The sequence below is a fragment of the Hemitrygon akajei genome, chromosome 1 (assembly GCF_048418815.1).
Source record: "Hemitrygon akajei chromosome 1, sHemAka1.3, whole genome shotgun sequence".
Lineage (NCBI taxonomy): Eukaryota > Metazoa > Chordata > Chondrichthyes > Myliobatiformes > Dasyatidae > Hemitrygon > Hemitrygon akajei.
The window spans coordinates 11573952-11589136 of NC_133124.1; the positions used below are offsets into that span (position 1 = coordinate 11573952).

Sequence of the window (15185 nt, forward strand, 5' to 3'; positions counted from 1 at the left end):
CTCCATTCTTCTACTATCCATGTGTCTATTATATGAAAGTTTCTTATATAAAAGTGGCAGGGCATGCCAAGAACCCATAAGACCATAAAACCACAAAATATAGAAGCAGAATTAGGCCATTTGGCCCAGTGGGTCTGTTACATCATTTCATCATGGCTGATTCATTTTTCCACTCAGCCCTAAACTCCTGCTTTCTCCCTGTATCCCTTCATGCCCTGACCAACCTCTGCCTTAAATATATCCAATGACTTCGCCTGCACAGACATGTGTGGCAGTGAATTCCACAGATTCACCACTCTGTGGCTGAAGAAATTCCTCCTCTCTGTTCTAAAGGACACGACTCTATTCTGAGGCTGTGTCCTCTGGTCATTATCTCTCCCACCTTAGGAAACATCCTTTCCACATCCACCCTACTGAGGCCTTTCAACTCTCAATAGGTTTCAATGAGGTCGCCCCTCATTCTTCTGAATTCCAGTGAATACAGGCCCAGAGCCATCAAATGCCCCATGACAAGTCCTTCAATCTCAGAATCACTTTCATAAACCTCTTTGAGCCCTCTCCAATGTCAGCACATCTTTTCTTAGATAAGGGGCCCAAAACTGCTCACAATACTCCAAGTAATATTACATCCTTGCTTTTATATTTTAATCCTCTTGAAATGAATGCTAACATGCAACATTCTCTGTGTAAAAAAACTGACATTCCCCCCTGTATCTTCTGTGAGGAGTGTGTACGTTCTCCCCATGGCCGGGTGGCTTTCTCTGGTTTCCTCCCAAAGACACATGGGTTAGGATTGGTAAATTGTGTTCTGGAAGCGTGGTAACACTTGTGGTCTGTCCCCAGCACATCCTCAGACAGCGTTGGTCAGTGACGCAAAGGACGCATTTCACTGTATGTTTCGGCGAAGCTAATCGTTACCATGCAAACAAGTGCTCAGGATGACCACTGTGAAGAGAGCTCAGGTGACCCACAAAACCCTAGCTTAGTCGATTCACCATTGCTTAGAAAACTGAGCGTTATCTAACAAGAACCTTGAAAATCCCAGATGCAATAAACGTCATTAAAAATATTACTGACTGGAAGCGAGAACTGTTAAACGTTCCCTTACTATTTTTGTTCCCCCATTAATCTTTTACTCCAGAGAAACAGATTTACCGATTAGGCAGATTGTCTAGTTTAGTACTGACTGCAGGCTGCAGTGCTGTAGATACCTCATGGACATCTGCAAATTGCCTTTTCCAAAAGCTCCCTTCCAGAAGGTGCTATAGGACTCTTAAAACAAAATCTTCACATTATCTTAAATGCTTCTTTCCCCTAGCAGTTAATCTGATCAACCATTCTAGCTTCCTTTCCCTTCCACACCCCCCTCAATCCAATACCCCAGTTTAATCCAATTTTTATAATGTTGTTTACATTATAACTACAGGCTGGTATTTATGTATTTACACACATTTTATTCTAGATCTGTATTTGTAACTTCTTTGTTTATTTATTGGGATACAGTGCAGAACAGGCCCTCCCAGCCCTTCGAGCTGTGCCACAAAGCAGTCCCCCGATTTGATCCTAGCCTAATCATGGGCCGATTTACAACGACCAGTTAACTATCAACCAGTACGTCTTTGGACTGTGGGAGGAAACCAGAGCACGCAGTCACGGGGAGAAGGTACAAACTCCTTACAGGCAGCGGCAGGAATTATACTCAGGTTGCTGGAACTGTAAAGCATTGTGCTAACTACTACACTATGTCACTCTGTATAATTGTTGGATATTTTTCATTGCATGTAAATGCCAACACACCACAGCAATTTCAACCACATTTATAATGCTCTTTACATTGTAAATACATGAAGGTGTTTTTGTATTTATGAAAATTTTATTCCATGAAAAAGGATCTGGTGCTTTCCTTGCACATATGACGAATACACTCATCTTGTGCTTCCAGCTGGGTACAAGTATCAATTCTAAACAAAGTTTCAATGACCAACTCTGCCATCTTCATCAGGTATAATGCCTGGGGCATGTCTAGTCTGGTGGTATTTAACAAATAAAACTAGATGAAAAGAGTTTTAACAAAGACGAAGGTCCCACTCTAAGTAAGAACTGGAATTCAATTGTAATCAAGGTGGAAGAGTGGAAACCTGATTGGATGAGGACTAACCAATCAGGAAGGACGGACTATGGGGGTATAAATACCACCGAGCTAGACATGCCCAGGCATCATCCCCGATGAAGGTGGCACAGTTTGTCATTGACACGTAGGTTATAATCGATACCCAGCTGGAAGCCTGAGAAATTTATTTTATTCCATATCTGTACATCTAACTTCATTTTTATAACACTTTATTCTGTATAATTATTGACTGTTCTTGTTGGATGTCACGCCAAATACACCACATCAATTTCTTAACACATGTATATGTATATAGCGAATAAAGTTGATTCTTGATCCTCTGACAAGATTCATTGGGCTCCACAATAGCCCAATTACAGCTGCTGGTGTCGGAGTCTGGGCTTCAATCTGTAAGGAGTCTCTGTCCTCCCTGTCAAATGCATGGGTTTTCTCCAGTTTCCTCCCACCGTCCAAAGATGTAGCGGTTCAGGTTAATTGGCCATTGACCATGATTAGGTTAGGGTTAAATTGGGGTTGTTGGGGGTTTCTGAGCAGTGCAGCTCAAAGGGTAGGAAGGGCCTATCCTATGATGTATCTCTAAGTGAACTCACTATGCCCTCTACTCTCAGGTGAATGCATAGAATTCCATGGAATATTCTGAGGAAGGATAAAGGAACTACCCACAGTTCATCGAGAATAAGTCACAATGTTTATCACAAATAATTTATTCCTGTAATAATGTGACCAGAACTGAACACAACACTTGGAGTATGACTGTGGAATTTCACAGTGCATTGGCCTTCATTAGTCAGGGATTGAGTACAAGAGCCGCAAGGTAATGTTGCAGCTCTATAAAACCCTGGGTGGACCACACTGTACTCAGTTCTGGTCACCTCTTTATAGGAACGACGTGGAAGCTCAAGAAAAGGTGCAGAGAAGATTTAGCAGGACAATGCTTGGATGAGGGCATATCTTCTGAGTGAGCCATGGCTCTTCTCTTTGGAGCAAAGGAGGATGAGAGGTGACTTGATAGAGGTGTACAAGATGATAAGATGACTAAGGCATAGGTCAATAGACAACTAGCAAACTTCTTCCTAGGACATAAATGGCTAAGATGAGTGGGCATAATTTTAATGTGATTGGAGGAAAGTATGGGTGGGGGGATGTCAGAGGTAAGTTTTTTACACAGAGAGTGGTGGGTTTGTGGAGCGTACTGCCAAGGTGATGGTAGAGGCGGACTCACTAGAACAGGGGTTCGTGGAACCCTTGCTTAATGGTATTAGAAACATAGAAAACCTACAACACAATACAGGCCCTTCAGCCCACAAAGTTGTGACGAACATGTTCCTACCTTAAAAATTACTAGGCGTACCCATAGCCCTCTATTTTACTAAGCTCCATGTACTTATCCAAAAGTCTCTTAAAACCCTATTGTATCCTCCTTAACCACCATTGCTACCAGCCCATTCCACGCACTCACCACTCTCTGAGTAAAAAACGTACTCCTAACATCTCCTCTGTACCTACTCCCCAGCACCTTAAACCTGTGTCCTCTTGTGGCAACCAGTTCAGCCCTGGGGAAAAAGCCTCTGACTATCCCCATGATCAATGCCTCTCATCATCTTATACACCTCTCATCCTCCATCGCTCCAAGGAGAAAAGGAGTAGTTCACTCAACCTGCTTTCATAAGGCATGCTCCCCAAACCAGGCAACATTCTTGTAAATCTCCTCTGTACCTTTTCTATGGCTTCCACATCCTTCCTATAGTGAGGTGACCAGAACTGAGCACAGTACTCCAAGTGGGGTCTGACCAGGGTCTTATATAGCTGCAACATTACCTCTCAGCTCCTAAATTCAATTCTACAATTGATGAAGGCCAATACACCATATGGCTTCTTAACCACAGAGTCAACCTGCACAGCTGCTTTGAGCATCCTATGGACTTGGACCCCAAGATCCCTCTGATCCTCCACACTGCCAGGAGTCTTACCTGAAATGTGCTGTAATGTTCTATGTTTAATTGTCTCATCACCTGTGCATTCAGTGGCTGGTGGACCCTGGACTTTGTCAGTAGGTTGTTCTTGAGGGGAACAAGCAATATACACTCAAACTACACCTTGAACATTCTAGACACAGGTACATACAGCTCTCCAAAAATGTTCACCAGATATCACTCAACTGCAAGATCAGAACTTTCCTTTTATTTATGCTCGGAATGATCTCCATGGTTACCCTAGGCTGAAATCAGGGAACCATAAGACCATAAATATAGGAGCAGAATTAGACCATTTGGCCCACTGAGTCTGCTCCACCATTTCATCATGGCTGATCCAACTTTCCTCTCAGCCCCAATCTCCTGCCTTCTTCACGTATCCCTTCATGCCCTGACCAATCAAGAATCAATCAACCGCTGCTTTAAATATACATAAAGACTTGTCCTCCACAGATGCCTGATTCACCAATCTCTGGCTAAAGAAACTCCCCCTAATCTCCATTCTAAAAGGATGCCCCTCTATTCAGAGGCCGTGTTCTCTGGTCTTAGACTCTCCTTCCCTAGGAAACATCCTCTTCTGCATCCACTCTATCAAGCCCTTTCACCATTCAATAGGTTTCAATGAGGTCACCCATCATTCTTCTGACTTCCTGTGAAAACAGGCCCAGAGCCATCAAACGCTCTTCATTTGACAAACCATTCAATCCTGGGCATCCCAAGGAGTAAGCAAAATTAAAAAAACTTATCAGTGAATAAACTCAATGAGTCAACAATGAAAACATGTGCAACACAAAATACTGGAGGAACTCAGTATATCAGACAACATCTATGGAGAGAAATAAACAGGTGATGTTTTGGGTTGAGACCCTTCATCAGGACTGGAAAGGAAGGAGGAAGAAGCCAGAATAAGAAGATGTGGGGAGGGATGTTGTTCATGCTGGCAGGTGATAGGTGAGGGGGATGGCGGTCAGTGAGAAGGGGATTAAATAGATAAAAAGAGGTAAAGAGCTGAAGAAGATGTAGAGGACAACGGACCATGGAAGAAAGGGAAAGAGGAAGGTCAAGTTAAGTCAAGTTGTTTTTATTGTCATTTCAACCATAACTGCTGGTACATTACACAGTAAAAATGAAACAACGTTCCTCCAGGACCATGGTGCTACATGAAACAACACAAAACTACATTAGACTTCATAGCTACACGGGACTACATAAAGTGCACAAAACAGTGCAAGAGAGTACAATAATTAATAAACAAAACAATAGGCACAATAAAGGGCAAATTACAATATAATAATAAATAATGTAAATGTAAACAATTGTTTTAGCAGGAATTGAGAAAGAAATGAGCAAAAATTGCAAAGGGAGTGGGGGGGGGGTGTGTGTGTGTGTGTGTGTGTGTGTGAGAGAGAGAGAGAGAGAGAGAAAGAAAGTTGGTGTCAGACTAGACTCTGGGAATTGATGAGTCTGACGGCTTGGGGGAAGAAACTGTTACACAGTCTGGTTGTGAGAGCCCGAATGCTTCGGTGCCTTTTGCCACATGGCAGGAGGAAGAAGAGTTTGTATGAGGGGTGCGTAGGGTCCTTCACAATGCTGTTAGCTTTGCAGGTGCAGCATGTGGTGTAAATGTCTGTAATGGCGGGAAGAGAGACCCTGATGATCCCTTCAGCTATCCGCTGCAGAGTCTTACGATCAAGACTGTGCAATTTCCGAACCAGGCAGTAATGCAGCTGCTCAGGATGCTCTCAATACATCCTCTGTAGAATATGATGAGGATGGGGGGTGGGGGGTGGACTTTCCTCAGCCTTCGCAGGAAGTAGAGATGCTGCTGGGCCTTCTTGGCTATGGAGCTGGTGTTGGAAGGTAACCATAGAGTGGTGATGGGAAGGTGAGGAGAAGGGGTGAGAGTGAAACTAGAAGGGGAATTGAAAAAGTCAGAAATCACTGTAAGTTAAAGAAATTGATGTTCATGTCATCATGTTGGAAGCTCCTCATGTTGGAAGACGGAATATGAGGTGTTGCTCCTCCAACCCGAGTGTGGCCTCATTGAGGCAGTAGAGGAGGCCATGGACCAACATATCAGAATGGGAATGGGCAGTCGAATGAAGTGGTTTTAATTTATCATAACACAATGAGAATGGACTTCAGTAGGGTGACCACAGTATCAGTGGTGTAACTGGCAGTAAGTAAGTAAGTAACTTTACTTTGACTCGACTGATTGTATTTAACACTGGCAACAGAGGGCTTTTTCAAATATATTGTCCTGATCAACCGTTCCAAGGACAGAGTTGACTCTGACCGCCATTTTGGAAGACAGCTCATAAGACAGCTGCTTACAAAACTTTGAACAAAATTCAGCTGCTCCAATTTTACCCACGTGGGTACGTATGGATTGCAGCAATCAAATCTCAATTAAAAACTGAAATTTCATTATGAGGTCATAGAAATTAACAATCAAAAGAGCAACAAATTAAACATTCTTTCCATTAAAATGTATTGCCAAGGTTACACAACATTAACTGCCAGCTAATTAGGATATTTTTCAAATTCCATTCTGCCAAAAATTAGCAACTGCAGGGCAAAAGGCTGTTGATTTAATGTCAGTGAAGTAGATTATCACATGTACAGTCAGTGGCCACTTTATTAAGTTCGCCTGTACACCCGCTTGTTAAAGCAAATATCTAATCAGCCAATCACGTGGCAACAACTCAACGCACAAAAGCATGCAGACATGGTCAAGAGGTTCAGTTGTTCAGACCAAATATCAAAATGAGGAAGAAATGTGATCTAACTGACTTTGGCTGTGGAACGATTGTTGGTGCCAGACGGGGTGGTTTGAGTACCTCAGAAACTGCTGATCTCTTGGGATTCCCATGCACAAGAGTCTGTAGAGCAGGGGTTCTCAATCTTTTTTATGCCATGGACAAATACCATTAAGCAAGGATGCAAAAAAAAAAGACAGTGAGTAGTAGCCCTGTGGGTGAAAATGGGAGAGTTCAGAGGAGAATGGCTAGGCTGGTTCACGCTGAGAGGAAGGCGATAGTAACTCAAATTACTACAGTGCTGGCAGTACACCATTTCTGAACACACACCACATCAAACCTTGAAGAAGATCATAAACATATATTCAGTGGTGACTTTATTAAATACAGGAAGTACCTAATAATGCGGCCACTGAGTGTATATTCGTATTTCATTTTCCATTTAATGTGGTACATTTCAGTGCTGGCGTGAACTAAGTCGTTCCATATGTCTCTAGATCTTATTACAAAGAGAGAAAAGAATCAATCATTTTAATCTGTTGCGAGCTTCGTGTTGTCATATCACTCATTCACTTGTGAAAACAGAAAGCTCGGGCCATGCAGAGTGTCAGTGACAGAACTTCCATCAGACTTGTTTAGTTAACGGATTGATGGATTAACCTCTTCACTGTGAAACTGCCTAAATTGGTGATCAATGGGTTTCACTGATAGACTATTCCCCTGGGAAGGTCTTTCTCCCCCTCCTTGAATTAAATGTCATTAAATGTCTATTAAAGCACATTATACATGCTAATACCTGTCATCACTTCATTAATCGGCAGTGATCTCAGACCCATTGTTAGACAATGCTGCAGTCTACATAATGCTTATATTGGTTGTCAAAACCAGTTAGCCTTACATAATGTCACAACTCTATTCCACCCTGCTGTCTATTCATTTACCAAACTCTACTCATTCCAAAGGTAAAGATTAGCTTTATTTGTCACTTGTACATTGAAACATCATGAATGCGTCATTGGTGTCGATGTGCGATGTGCTGAGGTGGGGGTGTCAGTTCACAAGTGTCACCACACTTCTGGCACCATCTTAGCATGCCCACTACAGCTAACCGTACACATTTGGACTGAGGGAGGGAGCCAGCGCAGCCAGAGAAAACCCACGTGGTCACGGAGAGAATGTATAAACTCCTCACTTCTCTTAAGTGTTGCAATCAATCCCACATCCACCACTTCCAATGGCAGCTCGTTCCACACTCGCATCACCAGTTGAGTGAAGAAACTCCCCCTCAGGGTTCTCCTTAAAACAATTATACCCCTCATAATTCTGTATACTTCACTCACATCTCCCCCGTTCTCCTACACTCCAGAAAAGACAGTCCTAACCTATTCAACCTTTCCCTATAACTCAGGTCCCCAAGTTCTGGCAATATCTATCAGGCACATTACCCTCAAGGGTAAAGGTTACACGGGTCTGGCCCAAAACGTTGACTGTTCACTCTTTTCCATAGATGCTGCCTGGCCTACTGAGTTCCTCCAGAATTTATGTGTGATCCTTGTAAATTTTCTCTGCACTTTTTCTTTCTTAATTATATCTTTCCTGTAGGTAAGTGACCGAACTGCACACAATACTCCGAATTAGACCTCACCAGTTTTATACAATTTCAACATCCCAAACCATGTACTCAATACTTCGATTTATTAAGTCCAATATGCCCATTATAACCCCATCTACCTGTGCCACCACTTTCGAGGACTTATGGTTGTGTATTCCTAGATCCCTCAGTTCAATCACTCTCCGTTATCATTCAATGTGCAACATATGGCATAATTAGATAGCCTGGGGAGCTTGAGCGCAACCATATCACAGACAGTTAAAGATCTGTGTTTGTCGTCTCTGCCTTGCAATCTGCCCACAGTAATGGTGAGATAAGATCGATAAGCCACAAAACCTCCAGAAGGTGGTGCCCTTGCTCTTGTGCACTTCAACATTTGTATGAGCAACATTCCTGCCAAAATGTTGAGGAAAGTCGTTTACATTAATGATGTGGTAAATGTAACCCAGGTAAAATCCTACAACTGTATAAGAACCTGGAGGACACATTGATAGCAGAGCTAACTTCAGGCATGGAGGTTATGACCAAATCCAGACATCAGGAACATCTTCAAGAGGTAGGGCCTTCACCATTCGGGACATACCCGCTTCTTGAAGGAAGTACCCCACTTGTAATAACAAGAGTGTGAAGACCCACACTCAATGATTTAGGAACATCTTGTCCTCCACCACCAGATTTCCGAATGATCCATGAACACTTCCTCATTATTCCTCTTTTTTTTGCACTTTTTATTTTTTAAATTATAGTAATTTTTATGTATTGCTGCCGCAAAACAACCAATTTCATGGCACATGCAAGTGATTGTAAACCTGATTCTGTTCTGAAAATCAATGGTTACTGCATTCCATCTCCCAAACTCTCTGGAAACTGTAACACTCAATACTACTTTCCAAAGAAAGTAAAGGCAGTCGGATCCAATGGAGTAAACTATAATTTATTCATGCGTCTGAAATTAGGCCACAAGGCCAAAAGACAAAGGAGCAGAGCTAGGCCACTCAGCTCATTAATCATTCCATTATTCCATCATGGCTGATTTTTTTTTTTAAATCCCTCTCAACCCTATTCTTGTGTCTTCCCCTCATAACCTTTGACACCCTGACTAATCAAGAACCTGTCAACATCAGTTTTAAATATACCTAATGACTTGGCTTCCACATCCATCTGTGGCAATAAATTCTACAGATTCCCCACCTGCTGACTGAAGAAATTCCTCCTCATCTATGTTCTAAAGGGATACCCTCTATTCTAAGGCTGTGCCCTCTAGTTCTAGACTCCTCCATCATAGGAAACATCCTCCTCATGTCTACTCTACCCTAGGCCTTTCAATACTTGATAGATATCACGTGTGCCATCCACACCATGTGTCATGCTACCTGGTTTGCCCTCCCAATGTACAACATCTGTACTTTTCTATGACTCTGACTCCTATGACTACACACTTGTCGGCATTAAATTCCGTCTGCCGTTTTACAGCCCATTTCTGCAGTTGATCCAGATCCCATTGCAAGCTTACTTAGTCTTCCTTGCCATCTACTACATCCCAATCTTGGTGTAATCCACTAAATTGCTGGTCCATTTCACCATGTTATCATCCAGATCATTCATATACTATAGATGTTAAACAACAATGGACCCTGTGGCATACCATCAGTCACAGGTTTTCAGTCAGAGAAGCAATCATCTACTACCACTCTCTGGCTTCTCCCACAAAGCCAATGTCTAATCCAATTTACTACCTCTTCTTGAATAGCAAGCCGACTGAGCCTTCCTGACGAACCTCCCAAGCGGGACTTTATCAAATGCCTTCAACATCCACTGGCTTGCCTGCATCAACTTTCTCAGTAATTTCCTCAAAAAGCTCTATAAGATTGGTTAGACACAACCTACCATGCATGAAGCCATGCTGACTATCTTTAGTCAGTCCATATCTATCAAGTCCCTTAAAATACCTTCCAATAACTCACCCACTGCTGATGTCAGGCTCACCGGCCTATAATTTTCTGGCTTATTCTTAGAGCCTTTCTTAAACAATGGTACAAAATTAACTTCAAATCCTTTGACACTTCACACATGCATAAAGACATTTTAAATGTCTGCTGGGGCCCCTGCAATTTCTGGACTTGCCTCCCACAGGGTCTGGGGATTTATCCACCCTAATTTGCCTCAAGACAGCAAACACCTCCTCCTCTGTATCTGTATTCAGTCCATGACCTCACTACTGATATTGGGCACAAGTCTTTAAATAAATTGCTGAACAACACTCAGAGGCCACTTTATTTGATACACCTGTACGCCTGCTTGCTACTGCAAATATCTCATCAGCCAATCACGTGGCAGCAACTCAATGCATAAAAGCATGCATACATGGTCAAGAGGTTCAGTTGTTGTTCAGACCAAATAGCAGAGTGGGGAAGAAATGTGATATTAAGTGACTTTGATTGGTGGATGATTGTTGGTGCCAGACAGGGAGGTTTGAGTGTCTCAGAAACTGCTGAGCTCCTGGGATTTTCACGCACTACAGTCTCTAGAGTTTACAGAAAATGGCGTGAAAAACGACAAAACGTCCAGTGAGCAGCAGTTCTGTGGGCGAAAATGCCTTGTTAATGAGAGGGGTCAGAGGAGAATGGCCAGACTGGTTCAAGCTGACAGGAAGACAACAGTAACTTCGTATGACAAGCAAAATTAAACCGGGAATTAAAGAGTTAATATATGAGGAGCATTTGATGGCTCTAGTCCTGAACTTGGTGGAGTTTAGACGACTGATGGGGATGTCATCTATAGTATATGAATGATCTGGGTGATAACATGGTGAAATGGATCAGCAATTTAGTTGATGACACCAAGATTGGGGTGTAGTGGATGGCAAGGAAGACTATTAAGGCTTGCAGTGGGATCTGGATTAATTACAGAAATAGGCTGAAAAATGGCAGACGGAATTTAATGCTGACAAGTCTGTGGTCACAGCAGGACAAATCAGGTAGCATGGCACACACTGCAGTAGGTACTTTAAAGTGGCATTACAGGTAGAAAGGGTTGTAAAGAAAGCTTTTGGCTTATTGGCCTTCATAAATTAAAGAATTGAATACAGGAGTTGGGATGATATGTTGAAGTTGTATGAGACGTTGGTGGGGCCCAATTTGGAGTATTGGAATATTGCTTTGGTCACCTACCAGCAGGAAAGATGTCAATAAGATTGAAAATGTGCAGAGAAAATTTACAAGGATGTTGCCAGGAATTGAAGAAAGGTTGAATAGGTTAGTACTTAATTTCCTAGAGCGTAAAAGAATGAGGGGAGATTTGAGGGAGGTATACAAAATTATGAGGGGTATAGATAGGGTAAACGGAAGCCTGCTTTCTTTCCATTGAAGTTGGGTGCGACTAGAATTAGAGGTTATGGGCTAAGGGTGAAAGGTGAAATGTTTAAAGGAACATTGGGGGAAATTTCTTCACCTAAAGAGTGGTGAGAATGAGGAACAAGCTGCCAATGGAAGTGGTAGATGCAGGTTCAATTTCAACATTTAAGAGAAATTTGGATATGTTCATGGATGGGAGGGATGTGGAGGACTATGGTCCAGGGACAGGTCAATGGGACTAGGCAGATTAATTGTTTAGTATGGACTGGATTTGCTGAAGGACCTGTGCCTGTACTGTGGTGCTCCATGAGTCTAATTATGAAGAAGGCATGCCCGCAGCTGATTGGTATTTAATCTGTAGGGACAACAGAGGTTATGGGGTGAAGGCAGGAGGCTGAGAGGGAAAATGAATCCGCCATGATAAGTAAACTCGATGGGTCAGGCAGTCTAATTTTCCTCCTATGCTTTATGGTCTTCACAAATTGCGAGAAGCTGTGATACAGATCCCACCCTTGGGTCTGGGTTATTGGCTTTGTAACAGCTTTACGCCATTTGCTATGCTACCACGCTGCCCCAATATGCAAAGCTGTCTCATTCTACTTCTTAAAAATATTTAAAGTGCATCTTCATTTGCCGCATGTACATCAAAATACTGAAACATACAGTGAAATGTATTACCTGCATCGGTGATATGCCAGAGGTAGCCCACAAGGTTCACGCACTATGGCACCAACAGAGCATGATCTCAACTTACCAACCCTAACCCGTACATTTTGGAATGTGGGAGGAAACCGGAGCACCTGCAGGAAACCCACGCGGTCATGGGGAAAACATACAAAGTGTTTACAGACAGCAGTGAAGCTGAACCTGGGTCGCTGGCGCTGTAATAATGTTATGTTGACTGCTATGCTACCGTGTTGTGGTGGCCAATCATTGCACATAACAAAAATCAAACCATCTTCTGCCTCTGAACAGAACAACATGGATAAAATACTGGACTATATTATAACATGCCTTTGATACAAATTTGATGGAGATCTCTTTGAGATGAACTCCCATCTTCAAAAAAGCCATACAGCAGCGAAAGTTCAATTCATTGATTTTTCTTCTGTGATAAAGAATGTTGCAAAGGGGAATAGCAGGTGAAAACTTTACCCAGGAGTGCAGGAAGTCTTTGTTACACATAGAGTGGAGTCAATGATCACTCGTAAGGAATCTATAAGGTTCTAGTTGGTTGTTAAGTAACCCAGCTGTTTCTGGCAACCTTACCCTCAAAGTCCAGGCAACAAAATTCTTAAGAATTTGCAATGCATATTTATGAGTTGATGTGCTTGCTGGCCTGGAGTCTTGCAAAGGGATATTTTGAACCATCTTGCATCATTAATAGATAAGGAAATGGAGAAAGCAGAGAGGTGCGGTAAACTGGAGTTTATTAGCACAGTGGGATCATATACAAAGATGAAAGATTATCTTTATCACATGTACAAAATATGCAGTGAAATGCATTATTTGCATCAATTCAAACCGGTGAAACAGCCCCAGAATGTCACACATGACGCTGGCACCAAGTCAGCATGCACACAACTCAGTAACTCCGATCGAGGAAACCCACACGATCACGGAGAGAACGTACAAATTCCTTACAGACAGCGGCAGGGGTTGAACCCACGATCTTACAGCTGACTGCTGCAAAGCGTTGGACTAATTGCTAGGCTACTGTGCTGCCCTGGAGTCAGTTCTTGCCTTTTTTTATGTACCTTAATGACTAAGATATTAGTCGTGCAGGGCGAAACTTCTATCAGGTTTGGTAAATAGTGAGGAGGAGAGCAAAAGGTTGTAAATGGGACAGTTAGCAAAGGTTGACAAGTAGCAGATAAAATCTAATTCAGAAAAGCATGAGGCAATACACTTTGGCAGAAAGAACAGGAACAAGCAGAATGGACTAAATGGAGCAACATCCACAAAATGCTGGAGGAACTCGGCAGGTCAGGCAGCGTCAATGGAAATGAATAAAGAGCTGATGCTTCAGGCCCAGACTCTTCATCAGGACTGGAAAGGAAGGGGGAAGAAGCCAGAACAAGAAGGTGGGGGGAGGGGGGGGGGAGGACCATTAGAATGTGATAGGTGAAGCCAGCTCGGTAGGGGATGGGGTAAGAAGTAAGAAGCTGGGAAGTGATAGGTGAAAAAGGTAATGGAATGGAGAAGAAGGAAACTGTTAGGAGAGGAGAGTAGACCATGAGAGAAAGGGAACGAGGAAAGGCATCGGGGGAGGTGATAGGCGGGTGAGGAAAAGAGGTAAGACGCCAGAGTGAGAAAATGAAGGAAAGGGAAGGGGGGGAGATAAAAAAGGGAATTTGGAGAAACCAATGTTCATGTCATCAGGTTAAGGCGACCTGGATGGAATATGAGGTGTTGCTCCTTCAGCCTGAGAGTGGCCTCATCATAACAGAAGAGGGGGCCATGGATCAACATGTCAGAATGGTAATGGGGACAGTAATTGAAATGGTTGGCCACAGGGAAATTCCGCTTTTTGTGGATGGAGCTAAGGTTCTTGATACAGCTGGCCCCCAGTCCACGTCAGGTCTGACCAGTGTAAAGGATGCTGGACCGGGAGCACTGGATACAGTTACCAACCCCTAGGGATTTGCAGGCGAAGTGTTGCCACACCTGGAAGGAACTGTTTGGGGTTCTGAATGGAGGTGGGAGAAGAGGTGAACAGAATGGTGTAGCACTTTTTGCAGGGATGTGCTAGGAGGGAGATTAGTGTGGAGAGATGAATGGACAAGGGAGGAATGGAGGTTTCGATCCCTATGAATACGGACAGTGGGGAGGAGGTAAAGACACGTTTGATGGTGGTGTTCCAGTGAAGATGGCGGAAGTTGTGGAGAATGATGTGTTGGATGCAGAGGTTCATGCTGTGGTAGGTGAGGACAAGATGAACTCTATCACTGTTAAGGTGGTGGGAAGATGGGGTGAGTGCAGATGCCCAGGAAATGGAGGAGACACAAGTGAGGGCAGCATCAATGATGGAGGAAGAAAAATCTATCTCTGAGTAAGGAGGACATCTCTGGCATACTGGAAAGGAAAGCCTCATCGTGGGAACAGATGCAGCCAAGGTGAAGAACTGAGAAAAGGGAATAGCATTTTTACAGGAGACATAGTCAAGAAATTCATGGGAATTGGTAGCTTTAGAAAATCTGTCAGTTGACAGCTTGTCTCCAGAGATAGAGACAGAGAGATCAAAAGTGGGGAAAGGGATGTCAGAAATGGACGAAGTGAATTTAAGGGCAAGGTGGAAGTTGGAGGCAAAGTTGTTGAAATTGATGAGCTCAGCATGGGAAAATGAAGCAGCCCCCA

At 43.1% G+C, this 15185-nt stretch overlaps 1 protein-coding gene across 2 annotated transcripts in view; it reads right to left on the reverse strand.

Moving 5' to 3' along the window:
- The window catches only part of LOC140718789 (transcriptional activator GLI3-like), a 426621-nt gene that overhangs the window by 54412 nt on the left and 357024 nt on the right, over positions 1 to 15185 (reverse strand). The window lies entirely within an intron of this gene.